Source organism: Pogona vitticeps, chromosome 7 (genome assembly GCF_051106095.1).
Source record: "Pogona vitticeps strain Pit_001003342236 chromosome 7, PviZW2.1, whole genome shotgun sequence".
NCBI lineage: Eukaryota > Metazoa > Chordata > Lepidosauria > Squamata > Agamidae > Pogona > Pogona vitticeps.
Genome location: NC_135789.1, coordinates 17,682,859 through 17,709,964, shown reverse-complemented (window position 1 = coordinate 17,709,964; position 27,106 = coordinate 17,682,859). Strand labels below are relative to the sequence as shown.

General features: G+C 47.4%; 1 protein-coding gene across 1 annotated transcript in view; it reads left to right on the top strand.

The window, feature by feature from the left end:
• Positions 1–27,106, top strand: part of PTPRS (protein tyrosine phosphatase receptor type S) — a 203,668-nt gene that overhangs the window by 21,552 nt on the left and 155,010 nt on the right. The window contains exon 2 of the mRNA XM_078378875.1: positions 10,746–10,825. The gene's annotated coding sequence lies outside the window, so the exon portion shown is untranslated. The remainder of the gene's footprint in view (positions 1–10,745; positions 10,826–27,106) is intronic.

Genomic DNA, 27,106 nt, shown 5'->3' with positions numbered 1-27,106 from the left:
ATGCAACAACTTGGGCACCCAAATACCGGTGCCACCTTTCCATCAGTAGTATGTGTGTTTGAAAAAGTTACTTTCACTTTATCCTTTGAACTCTTTATTTTGTCCAGAGTTACCTGTTCCAGGAAGGGAAAGGGCTCTTCGCATGATAGATCCCGGTGCTCCTTTTTTCAAGTACCTGGTTTAGAACGGCTTTTTAAAAAGGGTTCAGGTAGTATGATCTGTTTTCACCCCTTCTCAATGATTCATTTGAAGGGTCTAAGTAGTTCCAGGTTGTTCTCCAGGCTGAGAAGGGCCAACGTAGGAAAAGGATATAAATTTGTTTTAAATAAATGCTAACCCTCCAAAAGGTGACTTTTGCTAGGGTTTCTGGCAAAGAGAGGGCCTGATTTTATTTTATTTTTAATTTGGAAGTGTCATTTTTCTTATAGCAGTTCCTTTACTTTTTTTCAGCTGACGGTAGGGTTGGCTTGGATCTGGTGATGGCATGAGTGTCGTTCACCCCCCCCCCCGCCCCATGTGTCCTCTGGGAAGAATTAAGATCTCTGAGGAGGGTGTCTCTTCTGATCTCTGTCAGGCGGACGGACTACAAGTCCCATCATCAGGCATGGCTGTCATTTGGGGGAGATGGGGCTGAAGTGGAATATGCCTACTGCAGAAACCTGTCTGGGTTGCGGCGTATCTTCTGTTTAAAGCCAAAATACACGGCCCATCGTGTTATTGGGCATCCAACCTGGAAGAGCTGGCATTTTCCGGCTGGTTTTCTCAGAAAGAAAGGGAGCTTGAGGTTTCTCTGCGCGCTGCCTTTCTCTCTCTCCCGAGTCCGTCCCTCCTTCTTCGTTTCTTGCGCTGAGATGTTGATGCAACTTGGCGGGTCTCATCTGGCGTCCAGGCTCCCTCTGAGTCTTGTTGTGTTCTATATTGGGGGGGGGGAAGGAAAATCCTCCGTGCGGCCCTGAGGATGATGAGTCTGTGGGGCTTGGACGAGTGACTCAGATCCACGGTTGTCCCCACATGGCCCGATTTTGGGATGGAAAAAAACCCCCACCAGATGGCATTTGTGCACCGAATCCTATGTGTTTCCTCCTTATTTCAAAGGGGGAGAGCCTGGGTCTCCTGCAACGCGGTCCCGGTTTCGAATCCCCAGCATTAGACAAGTCTAGCCCCTTGTTTCAGAACTTTGAGATCTAGCAATTTGGTATTTGAGGGAATGATTGGCAGAACTCATGCAAAGCCGTGGCTTCCTTTAGGGAGTCATCCGTCTCACATTGGGTCATCCTATTTTCCTACCGCCATCTGCTTTTCGTAGCATTTTTGTCTTGCGCACGAGGCCATTTTCTGGTTTGGTCTTTGGCCCTTTGAAGCCGGTCCGAGACAGTCTAGTGGTTTAACCCAGGTTGGAGTAGTTTTCCACACCCATCTGTTCAACCTATAGTTGAGGTTCGTGCGAGGCATGGCATCTTGCTTTACTTTTTGAGGAGGGAAAGGAAAAAAGCTGGAAATGTAAGAAAACAGCAGCCGGTTAGCAGAGATGATGGTGGACGAACAGTGTAAAGGTACTTTTTAGATTCCATTAAGAAAGGTTAAAATTTCTGCGTATTGTTATGCTCCATCAAGTCATCTCCAGCGTAGATCCTAGGAGTGATGGTTCCTAAAATCTCCTCTCCTCAACAGTCCTGCTCAGTTGTTGCAAACTCAAAAGCCGTGGCTTCCTGTAGGCAGCCGATCCATCTCACCTCCAGTCTTCCTCTTTTCCTGCTGCTTTCCGCCTTTCCCTGCATGATCGATGGTTGAGATTCTAGAGATTTAAAAACGTGGCTACAATGCGACGAATCGGCCTTCTCCCCTAAGGCCTAGAAACTCTATCCTTAGGTGTGTGGGGGAGGCTTTGTTAGCCGCCTTTTGCTGGTTTTAACATTTTTCATCCTCCGCCCCCGAGAAATATTCCACACCTCGGCACCAGGTTGGAAAAAACGCTTTGGAGCGTTGCAGGGCTGTGACTAACCGGAGCGCAGCCGGCTTGTTGCTTTTGCTGGTAGGAGCCGAGTTTGGAAATGGATCGCCACGGGCCTGCACAAATATCTTGGTTTACAGCTGAGAAGCAGCAGGAATCGGGTGCGGGGAGGGGGGGAGGCACAGCTGCAGCGCCGCTGGAGCGAAATAAGTGTATATGTATATCTGTGTGTTTGTGTCGGAAGAGGGGGTGGATTCCAGAATAGTGCTTTTAAGCGAGGCGGCTATTCCCGGGGAGACTTCAGCTTGGACTCTGGTTTCGTAAAAATAGCCGAAAAAGGGGAAAACGCGAGGACACTTCGACACGCAAATGTCTTGTGCTATTTCCATATAGTGCAAATCAAAAGGATGGAGCTGGAGCGAAGACACCCCAACTTTTAGGGTGGGGGGGGGAAGAGCAGAGAGACGGAGAGCTTTGGCAGCTGACAAGGAAGGCAAGAACTAATCTATATATATTTTCCAAGTCTTTCCTCGCTTTTTGGCTCCAGAAGCTTTCGCGTCTGCCTGGGTACCCCTCTCTGAAACCTGACGGGGATTTTAAAAAAAAATCATCTCTCTATAAAATGGGGCAGTCCTGGGAACGGCACCCTGATGCTGCTGTTAATCATCCTCGCCACCACCCCCAGGCTTGTTTTTAAAAGACGTCGGGCAAGCAACAAGAATGCAGAGAGGCAGGGCGTTCCCCCCCCCCACTCCTCTTGTATACAATTCAGAAATGCCAGAGAAGGCTTCTGGTTTCCATCATCTGCGCTGGCGTAGATCATGGGGAGGGAGGTTTGAGCCCCAGAGCCGTTCCCTCCTGCCTCGTCCCTCCCTGCTATCGTCACAGCTTGGCTGGGGAAAGAAGATGATGCCCAGTCCCGCTGGGGTGGTAGTTGGGGAGCATGATTGCAGCCGGAGGTTGTGACCTGGATGCCCATCGTCCCCGACCGGCCTGGGCGAAATGGGAGGTGGGGGGCTTTACTCTTATGAAAAAAAAAATCAACCCGATTGAAGAGGGGCTGTTTTGGAACAGGAGGTCCTAAGGTTGAAAGAGGCGAAGACTATTTAAACCCGGTTCTTCCTTCAGAACAATAAGGACTAGAACCTTTAAAGTGTTTATTCCATTGGTGGCTGTAAGAGATTGAAACCCAGTAGTCGCAGGAATTGTGTGTGTGTGGAAAAGCCCCCCAGCTTTGCTGTCCCTCCTGGTTTTATCGCAGAGGTTAAGATTCAAGTTGTGCCACTGACGTTTTGAGCCATTATCCGTCCCTTTCTAACCTTATCTCGAGATCATGAGGACCAGAAACTTACCTCTCTTGATTTCTGCTCTTTTGAAGGCAGACACTGGGATTCCCAAATTCCGAGGTTCCTCGTGGGTGTGAATGGTAGAGTTTGCTCCCCCTCACCTTTTGTCCTAACCTGAGGTGCTGTTTTGCCGGCTTGAAACTGGGGTGGGAGCCACGGAAACCATCTTAATGATCACTGCCCATGTTCCTCGGGAGGCTTAATTATTCTTGTTTTTTTGCTCCTCCTGGCTCCGGCGGGAGAGGTGTGGGGCCCTTGCGTCAGGTCCCCCGCCGACCCTGGGGGGCAGTCAGTTTCCTATTTTGGCCTGCTTCAGTGGGAAAGGGGAGAGAGCCCCCACCCCCGGGTGAGGCCCTGGAGAAAATTCCCATCCTTTTGCCCCGTTCTTCATAGGGCAATGTCGGAAGTGCCACGGTTCAATGTTTGCAATTTTTGTAATTATTATTTTTTGGTCCTGAGTGCGAAACAGATGTTGGTGAGCCAGAACACGATGGAAGCCCCTGCTCTGTGTTTCTCCATCGGGCGAAACCTCAAGAGACGAAGAAGCAGCTGCCGCCTGAGTTATCCCCCCCCCCAATAGCCAGGCACAAAGAGGCTGAGTTTATTAGGGGAGGGAAGGAGTGCGGTGTAGTGGTTAGCACGTTGGACTCAGACTCTGGAGACCTGGGTTCAAATCCCCATTTGGCCAGGGGGGGGAGCTTTGGTTGGTCATCTACCGCCTGCCCAACCTTGTCAGGTTGTTGTGAAAATCAGGAGGGGGGAAGAGGGAGGACCTCCCCCGTATATCTCTTTTCGCTCTTTGGGGCGAGAGAACTACCAATCCAGGGGTCGGGAAGGGTCTCTGTTTTCTCAAGGGAAATGATTCCTCAGCTCCTTCCTCAGAGTAGAGGCAATTCCGGGGTATACGAAGGTGTGTGTCCTTGAGAGACAAGGCAGTTAAGATAATAATAATAAGATTTTTTACTGTTGCAAAATTTTGCCCCATGCTGGATGGTTGTAGAATTGAAAGCAGTGGAGTAGCGGTGATGTTTTGGAGGGTGTGTGTTGATCCGCTCTTGGTTTTAGGCTGAACTTCTCAGTGTCTCTCTCTCTCTCTCTCTCCCTCCCTCCCTCTCCCTCTACCCCCCCCCCCCCCCGAGGGCTTCTCCCCTCAGATGGGTTCAGGACTTTGGAGAGCGCCTTTAAACTTTGGCTGAGCGCCCGAAGCGGATCCTCACCGCATTTTCAAATTGAAGTTACTGGCCTAGCTGGATTAAAACTAGGTAGACCTTTGAAAAGCAGCTCAGGTCTTGCTCGGCTGGTAAACTTCATTTTCACAAGCGTTTTTTTTTCTGTTTGTTCCCGCCGTGGCCAATTTGTTGATCTGCTGGACAAACACATCCGAATGTATAGGTTATCTCTGGAGTCAGCTCTGTAGGGAGCTCCGTGCTTAGGCGTGTGGAGCGGTAGTGTAGCCGCCGGAGTGTGCCGCTTCCAGGTCCTAGGTTCAAGTCCTGTTGAGTGGCGAAACTCACCAGGTAAACGAAGGCCAGTCAGTCTCTCCCCTTCTCCTCCTGCGCAGGGTTGTCGTTCTGATAATAAACAGGAAGAGGAGAACCCGAACCCAGTACAAGAAAAGGAGGATGTGTAAATATATCATCGATATTTCTGTTTTTCTCTTAAGACTCCTCTGTTGTGTTGAATTGAGAGCAAAGGATGGATTGTAAAGAAAATGTAAATGATTATCCTGTGCTTAGATTTATGGATGATTTAAGGTGAGCGAGAAACAGCAAAATCCAGGTTGCCTTTGTTTTGGGCTTCTTAAAAATAATAAAGCAAGGTTCTAGCCCTTATTGAGTGGCATCAGTGTCTGGTTGAAGGCAAGGTGGAGAAGGCCCATGCCCAAGTGCTGAGGAAGGATTTGAACCTGCGCCCACGTTCCCGCATCCCACTGGAATGTCCCAGAAGGCGCCCGATGGGGGCTGCCCGTGCTGTTTTCCAGCCCTCTCCCCCCCCCCCCCGGGCACACGAGGCCCTGGCGTTGTCTCCTGCGTGGGAAACCTGGCTTTGATTAAGGAAAAGAAGAGGCGGGAGAATTTGGCAGGGAGCGAACCCCTGCAGGATAACATCATCTGTCCTCCGATGACGAAAACAGCCTGCCTTCCAGGGGGGCCGCCAGGGAGCCGGTCCTGGCAGAGCAAGGAAGCGTGAGGCCCCGTGGCCTGGCGTGGCTGGCAGCCGGCCACGGACAAAGTGTTCGGGACCCCGGGCTGACCCGTCTGGGACTTGACCAGGGCTGCCCCCCCCACCCATCGTGTGTCTGGGGGAATCCTCCTGCCCCAAAGGCCCGATGCTTCCCCACTTCCCACGTGCCAGTATTGGGGGTGGTGGAGGAAAAATGGGGTCGCTCAAGCCGTGACCTGAAGAGACCCAAGTTTGGGTTTTGCAGAGGCCAAGAGCCCCTTTTTTCTAACCTGCTGAGCCTCTCCTTCCGCACCCGTTCTTGGCTGCACATTTTCCGCCTTGGGAGGGATAAAATTTGGAATCTTGTCTTGGAGCCCCGACCCTGTCCCTTTGGGAGCCGGAAAGAAGCCCGTTAAGTAAACATGTTTGCATGCCCAGGCCCTCTTTTAATTCATTTTAATTTTTGTGCTTCTCCTCTCCCCGACTGCCCCCCCGTTCCCCCGCCCTTCCTAGCAGATTTTCATCCCGTGGAAAGAGTTTCAAAAGAAGTTCAGGAAAGAGCATTGATGAGGATGATGGCACTCGACTTATTTCTTCTGTTCCTCCTCCTGAACTTTTGGCTGATGGTTTTCCCAGTGCAGTTCCTAATTTGAAAACCATGGGGCGTTTAAGCGTTCTTTGTGTGTCCCCAACCCCCCTTTCCCTGTTTTTTTGGGGTGGAGGGAAATGCCAGTTGTTTGAAGAAGAGAAGGCCAGGGTGCATGTCAGGAAGATAAAAAACAGAGAAAGCAATTTCTCCATTGCGTCTGATAGTGCCAGCTCTAGTTGGCAGCAGATCGCCAGAATTTCTCTTTCCTGCTTTCTGATCTTGGCTAAAAAATAAGTTTCTAGTCCTCATGATTTAGAATGAAAAGCGGGTGTAAGCAGGGAAGTGGGAAACAACATGGTGCCGGTTCAGATCCCTGCTCCGTCTAGTTCAGAATGATTGTTTTGCCAGGATTTTGGAAGGTAGAACATTTCCAGACCTGCCAGGAGATGCCATGGATTTGAATCTGGAACTGTCTGCACCAGTGAGCAAATGTTCCTCCCATAGAAAAAAAAACACTGCTTGGTTTTTTCTGATTTAAGGTGGCCCTAAATTGAGTTGTTGAGGCACATGAGATGATCAAGGATGGATTTCCCATTGCCCCCCACCCTGGGGGTTTTCATGGCTGAACTAGGATTCGAACCCAGGTCTCTTCAGTTCAGCACTTTATCCATTTCACTGCCCTGTCTCTTTCTATGCGGTGAGCCACTGGAGTCCAGCTCAAGATCCTGGTTCAGTGGTGGTTGGACTTTCCATAGAATCATGGAAAGGTGGAATTAGTAGATAGGGACTCTGAAGGTCATTTAGTCCAACCCCCCTGCCCATGCAGAAAAATCACACCTCAAGCATCCCAGACGGATGGGCTCCTAATTTGTTTTCAGCCAAGGAGTGTCCCACCCCTTTCTTGGGAATCATGTCTGAATTGGATTTATTATTTATTTTAAATATTTTTGCTCTCCTTTTCTCCTTAAAAAAATGGGGACCCAAGGCTGCTTACATCATGAAAAAGAAACAATTTAAAAGCTAAAATTGGAAGCAAACTAATATTTAAAATAACCAAACAAGTATTATGTTGTATCAGAATCCTGAGTTTTCACCCCAAAGGGCTGGAAAACCAAAACAACAGGATTGCGAATTTTTAAAATGAACAAATTGATTTCAGCGTGCGCTTTCGCAGATTATAATCCACTTTCGGGATTTATCATGGCTGCTGTTTCAGAGCTGGCCCGTGGCCAAGCAACTCTGTACTTCCAGGAAATTTCCTCTTTGGGGGGGGTTTCAAAGGTGGGGGCGGGCTGTGGGATCCTCACAGGGCCACCAAATGGAAAACCTCGTTTATTCCAAAGGGAAGAGTGGGAAGAGGGTTTAGTTAAAACAGTCCGTACTGTGCATGGGCTTGCTGTATATTGATTATTTATTCATTCCGTTTATATGCATGCCGTTAGCACCGAGGCACTAATGCAGGTAGTGCCAGATTTGAATCTGTGGCATCTCCTGGCAGTATACAGTACGCCTGCGCGCTAAGGCAAGATTCAAATGCGGACCGGGAGATGAGGAAAGGATCTCTCCTTTAACCCCAAATCATGGTTTCCTTAAATACCTGGTCAATTTCTCTATCTCTGTCTCTCTCTGATTTAGGCAAGAAAAATTAACTCTGGCAAATAATCTTCCTTTCTCACCCTGGACTGTTCACGTTCTCCTGCAGATGGCTAAAGCTTAATCTGCAGCATACAAAGAATCTTTCCTCTTCTATGAGCAAAACAACCCGAGATGTAATGAGGAAGGGAGGAAGGAGATAAAATAGGTTTCTTCAGAAGGTTAAGTTTCAGACATTTAAGGGAAGTTTGAAAAGTTTCCTGCTAGAGAATTAATTAAATTCCAAATGTGTTTCTCCCCCCCTTAAAAGAACCCTCGTATCATAAATTTCATAACTTAAGCTTGCAGAGATAAGAGATCTGATGAATCTTGTCTGCAGCTAATATAAGTCTAATAACACTGCTTAGCTTAATTAAATAAAAAGGGGCGATCGTAGCTTAAGGCGAGGGGCTGATAAGTGGGAGCCGCATAAAATTGGAAAGACGTTGGAAACTCTTCTGGTGTTTTTATCTGACTTTCCCTCCCCCCCCCAAAAAAGTCCAGGAAGGAGTAGCCTCTCTCTCGGCCCGGCTGCATCTGTGGTTCGATCCTCTGGCATCTTTCTTGTTGAAGGAAAAGAGGGCCATGTGCAACTATAGAGGTCGTCTAGTCTGACCCCCCCTTGTTGCCACTAAATGATCTCTAAAAGCCGATCACTGCTTAAACGCCCCCCAGCACGGGTGGGGACTTGCAAGCCGCAACTCACTGTCGAGTCCAACTCAGGTTGCACTGGCCCCTTGACTCGCACTCGATACTTGGGCCCCTTTTTCTTATTGTTGAGTTGTCGAGTCCCTATGCCACTCCTGATGCAGCCATCATCTTCAGAGGCAGCAGGCCCATCATCCCTTCCAGGGTAGCCAGCTGCTGCCTCCACCCAGAGCCCAGCTGCTAGCTAGGCTGGAGCATGTGCAGAGAAGCTTCGCTTCCAGGCCCGGTGCTTGTGCATGCGCCCCGACTCAAAACTCGAACTCGAGGCGTGGGAATCGGCTGTCCCTGCTGCCCAGCAAAGGTGGGGACTTGTCATGAACCTCCCGGGTCAACGGGTGTGGAAATTGCCGGAGGGAGAACCTGGCCTCTTCTGTGGTACCGAGATTATGGGAGGTTGTGCTTTTAACAGGGATGCGAATCTCAGTAATGGGAGCCAGAGATGTTCAGAGCGTGGCTTCAAGAGACCTGGGCTTCGTGGACGTGGCTGGTGCTGGGAGAAGGGGGGGGTCTTTGTGTCTCGCTCACCGAATTTTGCTCACCGATTTGTTGCAAATAATTTCTGACCCCACAATTCATCGCTTCCCCCACTGCCACCAGTAGCAGGTTTTTTTTTTTTTTTTTTTAAAAACTTATTTTAAACCTGAAAATCCCAAAGTTTCACTCTGGCCCCTTATCCTTCCCTCGGTTCGCCAGGGCTGTTTACAGCCACTCGACGCGTTTCTTCTGAACATACAAAGTGACGAACGAATCTGCCAATGGATGAACGAATGAAGTTTCTGACTGTCTCCGGACAAACGGATTAAGATCACCGCCCAGATTTGATGGGGATGCTTTTGCGTTGCCAAGAAGCTTCTGGGCGCCATTTTAAGCAGAAATTGGGCAAAAGAGACTGTGGAACTCTCTGCCCCTGTAGGCCAGCCTGGGCCCCACCTTGGCTGTCCTTCTGCTAGCAGCCAAACACCTTTCCCTTCAGGCAATCTTTCCCTGTGTGACTAGCTGCCTGAGTGTGGGGGGGTGTTAACGGATGGTTGTGTCTCACTGCTTCGAATGAATTTTTGGTTGTGTTTCTGTTGGCTGCCTTTTAGGGCTGTCATTTCATTAATCCTTTTTCATCTTTGTAGACTTGCTGTTTCTCAGCTTTAAATGTTGTCTTTTAAGGATGGAAAGCCTGCTTGGGTCCTTTTCAATGAGATAGGCGGAGTAAAAATATTTTAAGTAAAATAAATGAAAGGGGGAAAAACAGAAGGGGAGAGAGAGATGGCGGGGACAGGATATTGAGAATCAAGTGTGTATAAACATGGCTGCTAAGCATGCAGTAATCAAATGCCTACCGTCATGGGGATCTTTTTCCACCCGATGATCCCCCTCAAAGTCCTCTCGTGTCCCCCACCTTCCCGGTTTTCTTGTGTAACCTTCGACCTCTTCTTCCAACAAGGGAGCTACAAAGCCTCTGATCATCTCTTCTAAGCTGATCTCAACGGGGGGGGGGGGGGGAATCATCATCCACCAGGGCTGTCCTCCTCGTCCAGCAGTATTACAGAACCAGATTGAGAGATTTAAGGGCGAGCAAAATGTAATAAATCATCATTTTGCTGCTGCTGGCTGGGGGTTGGCAGGAGGGGGGGAATAACCCCTAGGAGGGCTTAGGGGAATTTTTTGGGGGGGAGGAGAGCGTGCCCCCCAGCTCTGCGCGTGTGGATGGATCTGGATGCGTGACTATCCCAGAAGCTTTTCGCCGCTCCCTCCTCGGTGCTTAACTGGCTTCTAGATTTCAGAGACTGCAGGCATCATTTCCTCTAAATCTGATCTGACGCTCCTGATCCGTTTGAGCCCAGCGTGTCGCAGCTTGGACGGGGTTCCAGAATAGCCGTCTAGCTGATGCTTAAGAAACGGACCTGCGTCCGGGCAGGAATCGAGGGTTCCCACTTAGCTGGAGAGCTCCTGGTTGGGGAAAAAGGTCTTTTTTGGTTCACAGGCTCTGGAGAGGTTGCCAACCCCCAACCCCCACAAATCCACGTAAAAGACCAGGGGTGAGACAGTCGTGGCAGTGGGCCACATGTGGCCAAAGGCCGTATTTTGGGCCCATGGACTCCTGGACGTCTTCCCCTTGGGAAAAACAATTTAGTAAGGAAAAGAACGTTTAATAAAAAAGGTATTTTATCTATTACTTCAGGCTTCCGTTTTTACTTTTTCCAACATTTTTTAAACATTTGGGGAGGTGTTACAAGGGTGGGAAAACTGGCTCAAGACCCTCCATGTAGCTTATTCCCCCCCCCATAGATATAAGCTACATGAATCACTGGTGTGACTTGCATTGAGATTCATTAGGACTAGAAACTTCCTTTGTTTTTTAAAGGTGAAAGGCTTTAGGACCTCGGGGGCGAGGCATGTGCGTTGTGTGTGGACGATCCTGGATTTATTCCCTGACGTTTCCAGGTAAGTCTGCCTTTCTTCTATTTCCTAAGCAGCCTTCGTCAGTGTGAATCTGAACAATGGACTGCCATCAGATCAGCCTCTGGGCAGCTTTTGGGGCCCTCCTTTGTTTGCCATGATGAGTGCAATGTCTTGTGCAAATTGTCTGGATTTTTGTGCACGGTTGCACATTTCCTCCAAAGGATCGGATTTGCATAAATCTGGAACAACTACTGCTTTGCTCTTCTTTAAAGCCCTGGATGGGTTGCTTTCTTCCTGTTTAAAGCCCGAGATGGGTTGCTTGTGTTTTTCTTTACTCTCCTTCAGTATTTGCCATGGGTGTGTGTGTGTGTGTGTGGTTTGCTTCATGAGATGGAAGGCCATTTGTCTTGTCTTTTTTGTTGTTGTTGCACACTTTCTGAAGTCCTTAAAGGAGGTGGAAAGCTCCGTCTCTCATTCTTAGCTGGAGGGGAGGACTTTCAAATTCCTCGTCAAGGAGTCTCGCTGTATGGAGACCCTCTCAGTTGATGAGGGTCTTCGCGCTTTCTAGCAAGATTTATTTTATTAATGTATTTAAAACGAAGGAGGGGGAAATATGGAAGTTGTGGAACCACAATGCCCAGCAACCTTCTCCAAATGTTGTCTGGGGCTCATGGAAGCTGGAGTTTGAGCCACGGGCCCATGTTCTCCATCCTTCTGAAAATGGAGTATCAGGAAACCAATACTCCAGATGCAGAGGCATCAGTATCGGACAGGTTGGCACAACACCGTCTTGCGATCTGGGTTGCATTAGCTCAACCAAAGACAAGCTTTAGCGTTATTGCCCGAGACGGTGCCTGCAAATTGACATAAAATCAAAGACCAATAGGCATTGATTAGAAAAGGAAATTGACCAGAGTTGTTGAAACTGACATGCACTCCCCCCCCCCCGTGCTGTCAATTTCACTGGCGAACCTTTTCTAAACTTTTTCCCATGGCCATTTTTAAGGTTGATCAGGAGGAAGAAGGAGATTAATGGGCAATTAAAGGAGCAAGCAAAGGAATGCGTTCACTGATTCTCACTCACCCCAGCAAAGGTGATCTCCTCAGTCTTAGGAGATCAAGGTTTCTAGTCCTCATGGGAGTAATGAGGTGCCTTGAAAACGCCCTTCTTCGCAGGGTGGTTGTGAAGGCTCAGCTGATCAGCGAAGACCCGTGTCTGCTGAACTGAGTTTGTTACAGGAAACATCCGCTAATAAAGGAACAAACTCGGATCTATTCCCGCTGCAGATTTTCCTCCTGACTCCAAATATCCCATGCAAAAAGTCAGAAATCCCTCCAGACTCTGTGGGGCAGGGTGGCCGGAGGGGAACCCGGATGCAGAATCCTCCTAGTGGATTCAACATGTCCCTCAGCCGTAACTTAGCCGATGGATTTGTTTGGATAGGAGGGGAAGTGGAACCTCCATGGTTAGGGGCAGTTTTCCTTCCACTAAAAGTGGCAATAAGAGATTATTTCTTTTCTGGGTTTACTGTAAGTTTCCTGAAGCCACCGTTGTGTCTAATAGTAACCTTGGAACTACACAGAGCTGGAACGGACCCCTAAGGATCATCCAGTCCAGCCCCTGTCAAGGAGACCTAGTGGGGGATTAGAACTCCCAACCTTGTGCACTGCAGCCAGACCCCTAAACCACTGAGCTAGCTGATGTAAGAAGCAGGAGGAGAGACTACAGATATTCTGGATTGAGTTGTATTTCGGTGGGATCCCCCATCCCCCATCCCCTGCATTTACAACCCATTTCCCCTCTGAAGTGCTCAAGCCGAGATACAAGGTTCTCCTTTCTTGAGGGGGGCCAGCCCTGGCATTTGGCAGATGGAGCCGGTTTCGATGTTTCTGCCCTACAGCTTCCATAATACTTCTCTCTTGACTGTGCCGGCCAAGGCTGATGGGGGTTGTAGTAAAAAAATAACCTGGAAGCCCATATATACTGACCTTTCTGTTAGGATTTGCTCATACAGACCTGTTTAAGCCAACGCAGGATGCTGTGTTTCTCCCCATTGCTTAATAATAATAATAATAATAATAATAATAATAATAATAATAATAATAATAATAATAATAATAATAATAATAATGATGATGATGATGATGATGATGATGATGATGATGATGATGATGATGATGATGATGCATGCTATCAATTCTGATTTATGGCAACATTTCTCAGAGTTTCCTAGGTGAAGAGTCCTCAGAAGTGGTCCCTGCTAAATTTTACCAGGAAAATGATGTATATGTTTTTTTTTAAATTCGGGTGATCTGTATTTTGCATTATTGTGATTTGTTTTAAGGCAGGAACAGTTTACCTCTGGAAGCTTCCCAGAAAAGCAGCATTTTCCTTAAAACGACACACACAGACAGACATGCTTCAGTTCTAGCTAAAGAAATAAGTTTTTTAGGAAACCAGAAGCGGGATCTTACAGGATCAAGGGCGAGGGGGTGGAGGCTGGCAGGATCCAGCCAAAGCTGAATAGTTTTAAGTCCTGGGATCTCAACAGCAACCCGTCCTTCGAATCTCTCCGGGATTTAAAAGGGCTTGAATTTGATGAGGTGGTGTAGAGAGAAAAATATACCTATAGAGAACCCAGTTAAGCATTCAAGTCAAGTAAGCCATATACTGTTTCCCCAAAAATAAGACCTAACCTGAAAATAAGCCCTAGGAGGATTTTTCGGGATGCTTGTCATAGAAGCCCTACCCCCAAAATAAGCCCCATGTTAAGTGAAACCCCACCCTCCATTCTTGTGCAGCAACCAGAAGATGACAGGACTGTGCTTGAATAAACGTAGATGGTTGTACATGAAAAAATAAAACATCCCCTGAAAATTAAGCCCTAATGTGCTTTTTTGGAGCAAAAATTAATATAAGACCCTATCTTATTTTCGGGGAAACACGGTATACACATACACTGAGGAATTGGGGGAGGAATAGATAATACCAGATAAGAAGGAGAATTAATCTTGCGTTTCTGTGTCCCTTTCTTCGTCTCAATAACTTAGTTTCCCTGCGATGTCTTCCGTTCTCCTCCTCAGTCTGTTTCGTCCTGTCCACAGCCCTCCGAGGAAGGCTAGCCGGGATGAAGAGAAGGTGACCTGTCCTCCTTTAGTGGACTCGAACTCGGGATCTTCCTGGACAGCGTCCAAATGGTTGTCCGTGGGCAAGGATAGGGGGGTGGCGAAGCCTGTAACAGGTTTTCCTGTGACTCGGGAGGCGGGCTGGGCATCTACACGCCCGCAATACAGTATAGCCTTTCGCTCCTGGCATCATGGCTGCGTGCTAAGGAATTCTGAGATTTGTAGCAAGAGGGCGGGACTCGGGCGTCTTCGCTGTAATTCAGGGGCATATCCGGAACCCTTGAGAAAACTACACATCCCATCTTCCCCAAGGTGGATCCACGACACCGTTTCTAGGCTGGTTCTCTTTTCTCTGCTTGTTCTTTGAAACCTGGACCTAAGCTGGGCATGTTTTTCGATCTCCGAGCCTACCTTAACAATAGTGATCTTAAGAACATCACAGGTCTCTTGGTTCTTGGAGAGTAAGAAGTTACTGTGCTGGTTTTATCCTAAATCTGGATGTCATAATAAATCAAGGACAGGGAATTGGGGCCAACTCTGGAGGTTCTTGCTGTGCAATTCCCATCCTCCTGATGTTTCGGGGTCCTAGCTAAGGATGATGAGACTCGTAGTCCAGTTGGGAGGTGAAGAATTGCCGACGATCCACCCATGATCAAATATGTTAAGAGCCTGGCACCTCTAATGCATCTCTGTGTTGTCATCGTTCTCGGCAAAATACCTGGCGGTGGGTGGGAGTGGTTGTGACTGTGGCACATGGGATCTGGAGGTGAATCAGTCACCCCCCACCGCAGATGAACTCTCCCCCACCACAAAAAAAGCATTTGATTGTCTCCAGACTCTGAGCATGGCCTTAGAAATGATATATTTTTAAAAATTTCTGTGTCAAAAGAGTGCCTCTGGGCATGTACAAAGTCTTGTCCCCAGCAGCTCATTCGTCAGGGGGTTAAGGATGCCCATTGCCGGGCATGAGCCACTGCACCTCACCTCTCTCCCTGGGAAAGCAGTTCTGTGCATTGGTATAAGTGCCAGATGCGAGTTCGAATTCTTGCTCAGCCACAAAAAGTTCTCTTGCGCGGGTGATGGGAAATTACAACTGGAAGCACGCCCCCCCCCCAAGAAAACCTGAGGAGGGCAGCCAGAAGCCAGATGGTACGACCGCAGGGATGACTCCGGTGCAACCAGAATTTGGGAAGGGTTTTTTTTTAAAAAAACTGAAGCACATAAACTGACTTGGGGGGGGAGATTTTATTTTTTGGAATCATGGCAATTTCTTTAAAAATGAGAGAGAGAGAGAGAGAGAGAGAGAGAGGTCACGTCCCCAAGCTGTGCTTTTTAAAACCAAACAAGTCCATTTGCATTTTTCCCCTCCCCTGCGGGATTCGAAAACGGTGCCAGGGAGCCCGTTCTCTCCTCCTTCCCCCAGTCTCTCTGCCTCCCCTCCCCTCGGAGGGCTTCCTCCCAACTCCTCCTCACTTTTCTTCTCCGCGGGGCCCCCTTTTCCCAGCTCCACCCCCCTCCCCACGGCTCGGCCGGTCCTTTCTTTTCCCCCCCATCTCCTTTTTCCTTTCCCAAACTTTTTTAGGAGGAAAAAAAAGTTGGATTAACCCAGAGGTACCTCCAGGGTTGTGTGTGTTTCCCTTCTTTCGCCGCTTTCTCTTGCTGCGTTCCCCCCTTTTTTTAAAAAAAAGGGGGGGTACATGGATGGAAAAAGGATCCCACCAGCTGGGTGAGTCTTGATTTTCTTTTTAAACAAATATTCGTCCTGTTCATTGTGTGAATTTAGGAGATTGCCCTCTGCCTTTGGACGAACACTGGCGGGGGGGCTGTCACCCCCCCAGCAAATTTCCCAAATGCTCTGTGGCATGCATGCAACCTTAAAACCAAAAAAACCCCAAATTTTCCTTGTTTTTAACCGTTTCTTTCTGCCTCTCTCTCTCTCTCTCTTTCTCTGTTGTTTTTTTTTCCAAAAGGATCCCGCTGGATCCCCTCTGCTCCATCATGGCCATGTTGGGAGCAGCCTTTTGTTTTGGAAAAGGGGGGGGTTTGACGCGAGGAGGAAAGAGGCCGAGGACCCAAAATCTGCTCTCCCCCATTTTTAAAGAAGAGGAGAGGGGACCTTTCGCTGGTCTGGAATCAATCCACCCCTTTCACTCCCACTCTATTTGTATTTATTTAAACTTGCAAGCTTGCAAAAAAAAAGGTATTTACTCCCTGGTCACCCCACTCATCTTTGTCGGCTTGCGAATCCACCTCCCCCCCCCCGAGATTTATTCTCCCCATTTTGTTGGCTGTGCTTTCCAATGTACCCTTGGAAGACTCCCCCCCTTTCAGAATTTCATCTTAACCTTTAAGGCATGTGGAAGCAAATTCACATTTCCCCCCACCCTGCCCAGATTTATTCCCAAAGTGAGTCTATGCAAAAATGCTCACACGGGCAGGGGCTGCCTTCCTCCTGCGACTCCCCCCTTTGCAACAAATAAAAATAAAAACCTTGTTTATTTCAGATAAAGAATGCCTTCTTTATTGTCCTATTTTGCAGGCCTTGTTAGCCATCCCATCACACACACACCCCATTATACGGGGGTACAGAACTCTCTTCTCTCGTAACATCTTTAGTTTCTTATTTCCCTTGTTGAATCTTTTTAAAGTTCTCCATTCCCTTGTTCTTTAATTTCTTGTTTTCTCTACTTTTCTGCTTCTCATTTACTCCATTTTTGGGGTGTGTGTTCCAACCTGATTTGGCGGGGGGGGGGGAGAGAAAAAATCCGAGGACGGTTAAGTTTTAAAGCGTGTGGTGTGTGTGTGTGTGTGTGTGTGTGTGTGTGTGTGTGTGTGTTTGTGTGTGTGTGTGTTTAAAGGATTTCAAGTCACATCTGTCGGTGGAAACTGGTGTTTCGAATAAACCAAAATGGATTTTTGTTTACTGTGGTAGACGGAGATGGGTTTTTTCGGGGTGTATGAGTAATTTTTCAGCACCGTTTTATACTCCGAAGGGTTTATCAACACCTTCCACCGTTTACGGCACATCTTTAGCTCACAAATTTAAAAAAAGAAAGAAAGAAAAGAAAAGAAAAAAAGACATCCACAGACCTAACGTTTATTTATTTATTTAAAAAAGTGAAAATGTGCAAAACTCTGTTTTCTTGTTTACGAAGTTTGCTTCTCGCTCCCCAATTCCAGATTAGAAACTGCACAAACTCTCACGCTTTTGTTACGAAACAGGGCTACCAACCAATTTTAGTACAGAAAGCGAGTGAAATGCCCTCTGATCTGTTAGTGGTTGAATACCTCTGGCTGGTTATGGGTTGGTTTAATTTTAAATCTTCGATGGGAGAGAGGGAGGGAAACCTTCCAACCGCACCATTTTGGCTTCCCTCTCCTCCAGCCCCTTGTTAGTTTGCTCCTGGAGCCCTAACAAACAAAGGTTCGTTGGCCAGGGCAAGGAAGGGGTTAATGCCCTGTCGGCTGAACAGCTTGGATTTTCTTTCTTTTTTGTTCTTCTCCCTCTGAAATAAATTAAAATAAAAATAAATTTATAAGATCTATCCTTTTCTTCGCTCCCCGATGTAATTTTGAATCTCTTGTAATGAGTAAATATATGGCTTTTTTTAAAAAAAGACTTTCAACGGAGTTTCTTTGCATAGAAAAGTCTGTTTTTTTTAATTTCTTCTCCTTTAGCTGGCCCCTCTCCCCACCTTTGGAAAGGGCACATATTTCGAGCACAGCCAACGCAGGGAGCAGAAAGATGAGATCTGAAGTGACTTGTGAGGAAAGGGAGGTGGAAATGGTTTGGGCCTGTTGGTTTGATGGCAGGACAACCCCCCCCCATTAAGTAGCCATCTTTCCCCCCAAAAAAACTCCCCCCCCCCATCGCTCGTCTGCCAGGTCATTCTCCCTGCAAAGATTTGTCATAAGGGCAACGCTCCCACCCATCCTTTCTGTCTGTCTTTCAGAATATCGAAAACATTTCGCTAAATGTTGTGTCTTGGGTGCGAACTATATCAAAATACCAAAAGGGGGTTTAGAGTTGGGGCCCTTTGATTCAGTTTTTTAAATCCCACATTTTGTGAGTCAAGGCAGGCCACCAGTGATGCTTGTTGCGTTTGTTGTGTTGAGGTGGAACCGGTGTGTATATGTTCCCAATTGTGTCAGCTTTGGGGCGACACTGGGTTCCTGGTGAGGCGTTTTGTGATGAAGGCATGTAAATACTCCCAACTGTGTCAGCTTTGGGGGCGACACTGGGTTCCTGGCGAGGCATCTTGTGATGAAGGCATGTAAATACTCCCAACTGTGTCAGCTTTCGGAGCGACACTGGGTTCCTGGCGAGGTGTCTTGTGATGAAAGCATGTAAATACTCCCAACTGTGTCAGCTTTGGGAGCGACACTGGGTTCCTGGCGAGGCGTCTTGTGATGAAGGCATGTAAATACTCCCAACTGTGTCAGCTTTGGGGGCGACACTGGGTTCTTGGCAAGGCGTCTTGTGATGAAGGCATGTAAATACTCCCCACCGTGTCTGGCTTCCAGTTTTTGTTTAGCATGTATGTAGTATATTTTGGAGGCTGTCTCTCTGTGTGTCACATGCATGCTGTTTTCTGAATTGTAACTCGCTAACTTCCAAGGCATAACAGGTTTCTGTGTTTCGGACACCATGACAGCTCTGGCTTTACTAGCAAACTCTGTTTTTGAATGCTATGAGGTTTATCGTCTTTACTTGCCAAGTAAGTAGAGCCTCAACGTGGACCCTTTGAACCACCAGGTCCATTGATAACCCCAGTGCACAACAACCTGACAAGGTAGATTGGGAGTAAGAGACAGATCGTGTGTGCGTTCAAGGCCATCTTTTGAGAACCAGGGCTCAGAGAAGAGTGTGGCCTGGATTTCTGAGCTCCTGATTAGCACTCGATAACCACTACACCATGCCACCACAGTTCTGGACCAGTTTTAAAAAGCTAGAACTGCTGAATAGCTCACTTGTTTAGTTCTCTGGCTGCAGAGCCCAAGGTTGGGAGTTCGATTCCCCCCCGGGCCTCCTTGACAGGGGCTGGACTGGATGATCTTTAGGGGTCCCTTCCAGCTTGGCCGTTCTAAGAGGATGATGGTTTTGAGATCCGAGGAGTTCTATTTTAAAGGAGCAAAAAAGATCGGGCTCCTAAACCATGCACTCCCAGGCTGTTTTGAGGTATGTATGTGTGGGCCACAGAAAGAAAACAAGTATTTTTGTTGTGTATATGATAGAAATCCTATGTGTTCTTGCGGGGTGATGGTGGTGCAGCACACTATTTTTAAAAACAAATCTTTGAAACAGATCCACTCTGAGCAGAATTTTGCAAAGGAAAGCCGGGAACTATGAGCCTCAAACACCAGGTGGAGAAAATCTGGCCCTTCCGGATCTATTTTGGATGACAACTCCTATGAGCCTTTATGCCGGCTGGTGGATGATGCGTGCTGAAGTCCCCCAAAATCTAGAAAGTTGTCCTTTGGTGGGAAAACATAGAACACCTCTTTGTTTTTGAGCCGTTTTTGAGCCTTGCATGAATAATAATAGTAATAATAATCTTGGAATGGCAGAGCTGGAAGGGGACCCCCCAAGATCATCCAGTCCAGCCCCCATCCAGGAGACTCAGTGGGGGAATTGAACCCCTGACCTCTATTTGTTGTCCAAAGTGATTGATCAGGTTTCCTTTCTATAACAATGTGATTCACCTCCAGGTGGACCTCCATTCCTATCAACCACAGGTCAGTGGCTGGGAATAATGGGTCATGTTGTTTAACATCATTTGGGTTGTTTCTCACCCCTGTAGGTACACCTATGAACTCTAAGTAGCCGCCATCAGTATTGCCAGGGAATGGGGACAGTAAGATTCGCAATCCAGAAATCTCTGCCGCCTCACAAGTCTGCCTCTTCTGGGTGAGATGGAGCTGAGTTCGAATCCCTGCTTAGGCTGGAAATTTAACTGCTCATAGCCTTGACCCTACCTTGCAAGGCCGTTGTGAGGACAGGAGGCCGAGTTATGATTTTGAGCTCATTGGAGGAAAGGTGGCCTGTAAGTTTAACCAACAAAGTGTTACGTGTGGATTCCCCATTATAAGTAGGTAAAAATAAAATTTGCACCTTAATGCAGGTTTCATTTCTTTTGCTTTTATACTCCCTCTTATGCCTGTACTTAGAACCACATAGCTGGAAGGGGATCCCTAGAGGTCATCCAGCCCAGCCCCTTCAAGGAAGCCCAGTGGAGGATTCTGTGCAGCCAGAGACCTAAACCCCTGAGCTTTTAAAAAGCTCTCCTTTCATTTAGCAATAGGTAGCTGATGGAGTGACCAGCGAGGACTCGGGGAGGCCCGGGTTCGAATCCCTGCCAGGGACCCTCACTAAAACAGGTTTATCCTCCGTGGAGAGCCCAATCCAGCGATGTCAGTTCCGACTTGACCCCATGGAACCAAAAGAAAAAAGCAAAATAAATAAGGAAATATATAAATAGAGGGAATTTAGCGTGGCCAAGATGCGAGTGGGAGATAGTCAGCCAATATCACTTGCAGACAAGGGAGATTCTCTCCGTAGCATTACAAATGCCAATTCTGAAACCTTCAAGGCCTATCCATGCGCTTTCCTTCTTTTCCTTTCTTAGATGCAGAAGGTTTTTTGGGGGGCTTTCTTTCTCCCACCCCCTGCAATCCCACAGAAATACGTTGATATTGGGTGGGCTATAGGGGAGAAGCGTCAGCAGGGGGGGGGTGAGAGAAAAGTGGGTGGGGGTTTATAAAAAGGGGGGGTGATCTTTACACTTGAGAATTAATTTTGCTCGTCCGGAACAGATCCCCTCCATTCGTTTTCTTACAAAATCCTCCCATTTTATAAAATAGCCAATTTCTCTGTTGCTCTGAAGTGTCTCCCCACCACCACACTTTTATTTTATTTTATTTTTCAACTTTTTCACAGATAGGCTCACCTCAATCTCCAGGGAATCGAGATGCTGGGGGGCGGGCGAAAGTGCTTTCCCTCTCCTTCTCTGATCCTCCCAGAATTATTTTTTTTTGGGTGGGGGACTAAATGAGACACATCGGTTCTCCTGCCTCAAACGGTGCTCAGTTCTTGAACGTTGGCTACCTAAAAGCACACAAATTCCAAGCTGTTTTCTCCCACCACCACCACCTCTCTCAGATTAAAAACCTGGAAGATGTGGCTTCCACTTTTAGATCTGCATTAGCTTCTTTCTTGCCAATTTGTGCCTTCTAGACTGCAGGACTATAACCTCCATCATCCTCATCCCAAGCCCTCTGAAACAAAGCGACTGGAACTGGACTCTTACTCCTGACGGGTGACACTGGAGGGAATTGGAACTGTTTGAATGCAAAGCAGAGGCTCCGGCATTGAGTTATCCTCCTTCCTTTAAAGCCAAGAACAGCGCAAAGTTGCTAGTCCTCCTGAGCCTGGAGAAAATATAAGTTTTAAAGAGGATGGCCCCTTATACAGGATCAGCCCTTTGTTTCACCTGGGACAGTCAACTCAGTTTATTGACATCACTTCCAGCATTGGGTGAGCTGCCTCCGTCGAACCAGGCACTCCCTTAAGAGGCAAACCTTCCACGCGGAGCAATGGCGGTTTAGCTTCCTTTGGCAAAACAGGCCTTGCCGGGCTGCCAAATTCAAACTTTACGATGTTTCTCTGTGCAAATGCACTTTTTCTCTCTTGACCTGATCTGGAGAGCAAAGATCTCAGATCGGGGACTCATGCAGAGTATCACCGGGCACCCTCCTCAGAAGAATTGGGAGCTTCCCCGGGGTGCCTCTGTCCGTCGGAAGGGGCTGAACAATCAAGGATAGATGGAGTCACCTCACTTTGGAGGCCAGGAGATGACAGATCAGGTGAGGAATCGTCCGGAAACCCGGAGCGGATTGTGACTCCAGGGTGGGCGAGATCCCATGACTCAAAAGAGAGAAAGCCCTTTTTTCTCATGACATGCCGGCTGTTTCCTCGCATCCCAGCCGTCGAATTTGAGAACGGTCGGCTTTGGGGACGGTTCCCACCACCAACCACGCCGGAAAGGTTCATGCCCCCCCCCGCCTTCGTTCCAGAGCCGAAAGAATTAGGACCGGCTCGGTTCCTTTTGGCATCAGGAGACAGGGACGTTTCCCCGCCGATTATGGAGTTTTATTCCGGTGGCTGTGCCGACTTTGGTCCTTTTGTGTTAAGTGTTACGGTTGTGTTTTTTTAAAAAAAAGAGAGAGAGAGAGAAAGATTGTTTTAAGGGCGTGAAAAATGTGAATTGGTCAGAATGAGGGAATGTTATGGTCTTTGCCCGGCATGATCATTTTTCTATCCACTCCACCCCTCTTGAAATGTGGGCTGTGGGAAAACATCTGTCCCGTTCATTTTTTAAAATTTCTCATTTTGGCCTGTTCCTTTGTTCATATAGGCATCCCTTGAAGGATGAGATGGGCCATCAGAAATCCCACTGTGTTTCTTCACAAGCGTGTATACCCCTTTGTCCTGCTTATTTTTCCATATAGTTCTCATTACCAAGCCCAGAAAAGTAATTCTTTACCATGAGCATTGCAGTTTTTAAAACCAACTCTTTCTTGGTTATAGTTACAGTTTTGAAAAGTAACTTTTTCTTTGTTATAGTTACAAAAATGCTTTCCTGCTTATAGTTACATTTGGTTACTTTGGTGTTGGGGAAGACAATGGCTGAATGTTTCATGTTTTACTGCAATAAAAACATCGGTCCATCTACCTATTGTTGCAATTTTAAAACAAATTCTCTCTTGGGTCTCAAACATAATGAAATAGTTACTTTCAGTTATTGTGGCCCACACTTGCCGGCTAGCTCAATGGTTTAGGTCTCCAGCTGCAGAGACAGAGGTTGGGCGTTCAAATCCTCCATGGTGTCTCCTTGACATGGGCTGGGCTCAATCTATAGGGTCCCTTCCAGCTCTGCAGTTTGATGATGATAGATTATTACAGAGCATGAGGCAGCACCGGGCATTTCAGCCATGTCAAACAATGTGGCGTAACTGTAACTGTTATAGTAACTTGTAACTGTAAAAATGTTAAAAGTTTCAGTAGCACCACAAAGAAAAATAAGCAACTTATTCCCCGTTTGGCTCCCATGGTCCTGTGACTCAGTTAACGGAACCGGGTTGGGCAGGGTTCACCGCCCTTTGGGGTCAAAAATGTGCGTGGAAATAGTTCCTTTTGCACCATCGGGGGACTCATGCTGCACCCCAACAACGGTCTACGTCTTCCCACATGTTTCACCACTCGTTCATCCGGTACCATTGCTATTCTCTCTCCTCCTCCAACGCCCCCCTCCTGGGCTCCAAACACTGCGTGCATCACGGTGACTCACCGCCTTCTCTACGTGCGAGAGAGGCAGCCGTGGGGGAGTTTTCTTGTTCGCTATTTAAGAAATCAATTTTAAATTTTTTAATTTTTTTTTAAAGGGAAGGGAGAACCGGAGGTACTTTTATTACCTCGCCGGCATACGCATGAGTAGTTCCGGCTGGAGAGAACGCCAGGTTTGGAAGAGGAGGGATTCTCCCGAGAGATAACATTAAAATAAGTCTTAAATACTCATAACATGTAAATACGAATAGAGCCGTTAGTATTGAAGGTGGCACAGCGTTTCTGCCTTCTTCGTTTCTGGACACCCGCACTTGAAGAAAGGATGCTGACAAACTGGAGCCAAGGTCAGAGGAGGGCAGTGAGGATGATTGGGGGACTGGAAACCAAGCCCTAAGGAGGGAAGGTGGAAAGATCTGGGTCTGTTTAGGCTGGAGAAAAGAACACTTTTCAAAGATTTGGTCCTACAGAGGAGGGGCAGGATCTGTCCTCCATCCTCCCAGAGTGCAGGGCATGTAAATGTATGTATGCTTAAGTGACAGGAAGCCAGATTTCCGCTGAATCTCAGGAAAAACTCCTCAACCGTTAGAGCAGCACAACAATGAAACCCATGATCTCAGGAGGTGGTGAGCGCTACAGCGCTGTGGAGGCCTTCCAGAAAGAAATCGGACCATCGCCTGGTCTGATCTGCTTGGATTTGGGGTTCTTGCTTTGAGCAGGGGGTTGGACTGGATGGCCTTGCGGGGGGCCCTTCCCACTCCCATCATTCTGTGATTTTTAATTTTTCTTTCCATTTGGCCTGATATCCCGAGAGAGTTAAAAAGTCAGACCATTGTGTTCGGATCTCGTGACGTTTCCCATCACAGAGGAAGAATTGGATCCGAAGTCAGCCATGCCCGGGGGGGGGGCAAGAGGGGTTGTTGCGTGGATGTAGAAAAATTTGGTGCCTCCTTTCCTCTTCTCCTCCTTTCTTGAAACTCCCCGCCTTTCTTGTCCCAAAGCTCCGGCAGGTTGATTTAAAACGTGTTCTCTCCACTGGCTGTTTTTTGCTTTCTTCTTTCTCTAAATCCCTTCAGATGGACCCAAACAGAGAGGTGGAAATAAAAGGCCCGGTTGCGCCTGTCTGTCTCTTTCTCTGTGTCATGTGTTACTTAGAAATGCACCGTTAATTTCCTTCACCCCAGGTGACCTTGGAGCAAATGGGTATGCCGCGTTCCCTTTGCGCAAAAATATGAAGGGCTGGAGATGGGTTCAGACAAGGTGGTCGTGATGCTCCCACCTCTGTTCTGATTTTTCTGGTTCCAACTTGTTGATCCACGATGATTCATTACTATTTATATCGGGGGGGGGGGGGAACTGTTTGAAAGCGTGTTTTGAGAGTAAAATTGAGGTGGCAGATGGTGCTTTACTGAAACAGTTCCCTGGAGGCTGGGGGCTTATCTGTCTGGGAGCCAGCTTCCTCCTTACAAATGACCTTACCTGTTTTCCTGAGCAGGGGTCGGACTAAATGACCTTGTGGGTTCCCTTCTGGATAGATGATTCTGTAGTTAGTGGTCAAGCCCACTGAGTGGTCTGGAAATCATGTCCTGAAAGAACCAGTTGAAAAATCTGGGTTTTTTTTTTTAGCCTTGAGAAGAGCAAGATTAGAACTTGAAAATATCAGAGGGATCATCCCATGGAAGCTAACATCGACTTCTTATATCAGCTGCCTTGGAGGGCAGGATTTGAACCAGTGGGCGGAAATGTAAGGGGTTAGATTTCGGTAAGGCTGCCATAGTTAAAACAGAAAGGGGGGTGGAGGTGGAAATCCTGCTGGGCATTAAATTAAATTGGATTTATGGCTGAACACTGTCCTTGGCATGGCCTAAATTTAGTTGTTACCTAGTCCTGGGGGGGAGGAAATAAGGCAGCAGGAGAGGAGGAAAGCTGGACGTGAGATGTGTCGACTCCCTAAAGGAAACCACAACCCTGATTTTGGAGGAGGAGAGCAGACCAGTTAAAACAGAACCTCTTGGAGGTCACTAGGTGTTAGGGATCCATTAAAGTCAATGGGGATTTGTAGAAGTCGCCCGTTGTGTACATTGCATGGATTTCCCAGCTCAGCTGTATTGGGACCCACAAGACTGAGGCCAAGAATTTCCTTTGGTTCTGACGAATGAAGCCATGTGTTCCCCCCTGGAACGGAAAACCGGGTTGCGACCGGTCTTCTTGGCACTATTCTCCGGGGCGGCCAGATGGCTTTTCCCTCTTAGGCTCCAACCTGAGGAGGGAGAGAAGGGGAGGATGGGCTTTGGAACCCGATAAGATTCCTCTGCCCAAGGGATGGGTCTGCTCTCCTTGCACAGAGGAAATGGCTGGGTTGTTCTTCCTATAATGCTGCTGCTCTGCTCCCTGAGCTTAAGCCTGTTGGAAAAAGCCAAGTTTCTAGTCCTTGTGGCTTTAAAAAAAAGCTGTTTTCAAATAGGACCACAGGGTGCCTTGACATTCGTCTGTCTCACTCCGTGATATGGCTGTAAACGGTAGTCTCTTTCCTTCCACTGGCTACCAGATCTGTCTAGCTGGAGATGCTGAAGATTCGAATCCAGGACCAGATACATAGGAAGCTTTCATTCAGAGCCCTGGCCATTCCTCTTTCCTTTAAGTTAAGAAAAATGCATTTAATTAACCGTCTGTCAGATCTGCTTTGATTTGGATTTCCTGTATTGAGCAGGGGGTTGGACCCGATGGCCTTTGAGGCCCCCTTTCCAACGCTGTGGTTCTAATTTTAATTTTAAAATTAAATTTTAATTTAGTTCATGTGATTTAGTTCATTTTAAAAGGTTTTAGTTTAAAAAAAACAAGCCATGCTCATCTCTGTTTTCCATTGGGTCCCCTCCAAATTAGCCCAATCATCAAGATGTGGTTGGACTCCAACTCCCAGCAGCCCCAGCCTGTGTAACTAAAAAGTGAAGAAGAACGTACAATTGGAAAAATTCAAAATGTCCCTAAAATGCCTTTGAAGGTAACTTTCTGAAAGTAACTAGGTGATATTTCTCATATTTCAGTACCTAGGGGGTCATGCTACCTCCCCCAACTTTGTAACTATTAGTTGCATGGCTTGTACCCCAGGAAGTAACTAGTCTCGTGTAACTGTGTTGCTTGTAACCAGTTACCTCCAAGCTGTACTTGTACTAAGTTTGTTCTCAGCTCACAGGGGAGGTTTCTCTCCTTGTCCTGTAAAGATACTAGTGAATGAGACTGTGATGGATGAGTAAGGTGAAGAGTAAGGACAGGTTGACCTGGAGTCCCCGCTTCGGCTCGAAAACCACAGTGGATTGTAACCTTTTAGTGGTGGGCAATTAACCTGGATGGGAAAATGCATCTGCCTTCCAGCCTCATGTTTTTAAAACTGCTTCCCCTGTTGGGGAAGACAATACTGAACACCGATCTGCTGAGTAGTAGCTCAAGGGTTTAGGTCTTTGACTGCGGAGCCGGAAGTTGTTGGGAGTTCGAAACCCCCACTGGGACTCTATGATCCAGATGGTCTTTTCCAACTCTGCAGTTCTAAGATGATGATGATGATGATGATGATGATGATGATGATGATGATGATGATGATGATGAATCCCTTCTTTTTCTCTTTATAATGTTGCTGAATGTGTGGGGTGGAATAAATATGGGGTGACTACAGTCTTAAATTTGGGGTACAGAACGACTCTAAAAGTCTCCCTTCCTTTCTCCAACAGAAGAATCCGTTCTGTTATTGCGGCTTATTCCTTTTTTTAACTACCTGGGTTCCCTTCCGGCTTTCCTCCCCAAAATCGGGACCCAAGTGGGTCACTTCGATCTCCCAAGTGCCTGAGAAATTTAGGAATGGA